Below are 2323 nucleotides of genomic sequence, written 5' to 3'. Positions count from 1 at the left end.
ATGCTGTGACATATAGCTTTAACTCATTCTCATCTTTAAACACTAGTAATTTACCACTCCCACTATATTTCCATGTAAAACACAAGGAAGTAAGGGAAAATTTAACAAAATATTTTTAGTGTATACACAAGTTCACAAGCAACATAGAAAAATCCCCAGGAGCCTAAAATGAAGAAGAAACTAAGTACAGTGCATTTAACAGCTACTAAATTTAGACAGTGCAGATTCATATCGGAATCATTTCTAAAGACTGAGATTCTTACACAAATACCACCCTATGGTAAGGTGAAAATGAACTCATTCAAAGACTCATGAATCCAAAAGGATGAAAAGAATTAGAACTGGTGTAGTCTGGTCCCCTTGAACCATGGGTAGAAAGAGAAACACTTGGAATAATTCAGAAACACAGGTCTGTGCTTTGTACAGTGTGGGATCTGGTTTCCCACCACTCAAATTGTGTAGGAACCCATAGCTGGAAAACTAGTGAAATAAGCCAGCCCCCAAAAGACAAGTTTCAAATGTTTTCTCTGATTTTTGGTGGTTAATAGGTAGCCTACATACAAACACACACATAAATGCACATAAAAAAACTTAATGTATATGAGTTAAATTGACATCTGTGATCTGATTATTATTTTTAGCCCTTATCTACATTACTGTGAAACACTGGCCTTTACATTGTTTATTTATTTTTTTTACTTAGACGTGTTCCCTGCATGGTTTATCTCCCTAGTCCTTGCCCACAGGACAGAGAAGCTGTATGAATATGCAGGCACAGACACAAGCCTTGCTGTACCTCCAAAGTTGTGGAAAGGGACTATACATCATAGGGCAAAACCCTGTGCTCCCCGTGGTCTTTATTTTCTACTTGAAATTTTTATTTAGTGCACCCTTAAGCCTGTGATTATAAGGTAGCTTGAAAGTATGCTATCAAAAAATGAAACGAAAAAATAAACAAAAGAAGGAGAGGAGGATAGAAAGAAAGAAGGAAGGTGAGGGTGTGTTTAGGGGTAACTATCATTATATACTTATAATTGTATATATGAGGGGCCAGCACCAGCATCCCATATGGGTGCTGCTCTGAGATCTGGCTGCTCCACTTCCATTCCAGGTTCCTGCTGATGCACCCGGAAGAGCAGCAGAAGATGGTGCAGGTGCTTGTGCTGGCTCCTGCACACATGTAGGAAATCTGGAAGAACTTCCTGATACCTAACTTCAGCTTGGCCCTGCCCCAGCTGTTATGGCCATTTGTGTAGTGAACCAGCAGATGGAAGATCTCTCTTTTTCTCTCTCTTTCTCTCTCTCTTTCTCTCTCTCTCTCTCTCTTCCTCTCTTTGTAACTGCCTTTCAAATAAATAAAAAATAAATCATTAATTTAAAAAATGCTATTACCTTCTAGGGTTCTTCATAATAGTGCCTGGCCCATAGCAACATGAGTGAGTTCAGGTATCATTGATGCTCTGAATATTACTGCTCTTTGTATCTGACCATTGGCTCACAGTTTATTTTAGGGAACACATAAACTAGGCAAGAGCCGTAGAGACACAACTAATGAATAATATAATTTAAGTTCAAAAATTTAATTATGGAAAATTAAATCTCAGGTAAAGCTAATTCAAGAAAATTAGTGTAAATTATTTATTTTATTTTTTAAATATTTATTTATTTGAAAGTCAGAATTACACACAGATAAAAGGAGGGGTGGAGAGAGAGAGAGGTCTTCCACCCGCTGGTTCACTCCCCAATTGGTTGCAATGGCTGGAGCTGGGCCAATCTGAAGCCCAGGAGCCAGGAGCTTCCTCCGGGTCTCCCACGTGGGTGCAGGAGCTCAATGGGCCATCTTCTACTGCTCTCTCAGGCCATAGCAGAGAGTTGGATAGGAAGTGAAGCAGCGGGGTCTCAAACCGGCACCCATATGGGATTCTGGCAGTTCAAGTGGTGGCTTTACCCACTATGCCACAGCGCCGGCCCCATAAATTGTTTATTTTAGCAACATGTATTTGAGACAGAATGTTATTAAGAAAAAAGACAGATATTAATTAAAAGGAAACACTAAAGAAAAATATAATGCTTCTGAATCTTTATGTAGTTAGTAATATATTCTCAAGATCCATAAAATATCTGTTAGTAGAATATAAAATAAGTCAATACATTTCCAATCTTAATTTAGCTGTTTTAACATAAACAGCTTTCATGGAAGCTGATAGATAAAGCATGCAGACTGCTGTAAGAATACTTGGGCCATAAAATTAAAAATAATATAATGTCAATTTATGTAATGATAGAAAACTGTATGGTTATACTGAAAGTTTTATTCCTGATT

General features: G+C 37.8%; 1 non-coding gene across 1 annotated transcript; it reads right to left on the bottom strand.

The window, feature by feature from the left end:
• Positions 1–703: 703 nt before the first annotated feature.
• On the bottom strand, positions 704–896 carry LOC127483336 (small nucleolar RNA SNORA73 family). The gene has a single exon (XR_007909531.1). It is a non-coding gene; the product is annotated as a small nucleolar RNA SNORA73 family (small nucleolar RNA).
• Positions 897–2323: the final 1427 nt, after the last annotated feature.

Source organism: Oryctolagus cuniculus, chromosome 8 (genome assembly GCF_051225735.1).
Source record: "Oryctolagus cuniculus isolate XC-2025 breed Fujian yellow rabbit chromosome 8, ASM5122573v1, whole genome shotgun sequence".
Classification (NCBI taxonomy): domain Eukaryota; kingdom Metazoa; phylum Chordata; class Mammalia; order Lagomorpha; family Leporidae; genus Oryctolagus; species Oryctolagus cuniculus.
Note: the sequence above shows the minus strand (reverse complement) of the source record. Positions and strands in the feature narration are given on the sequence as shown.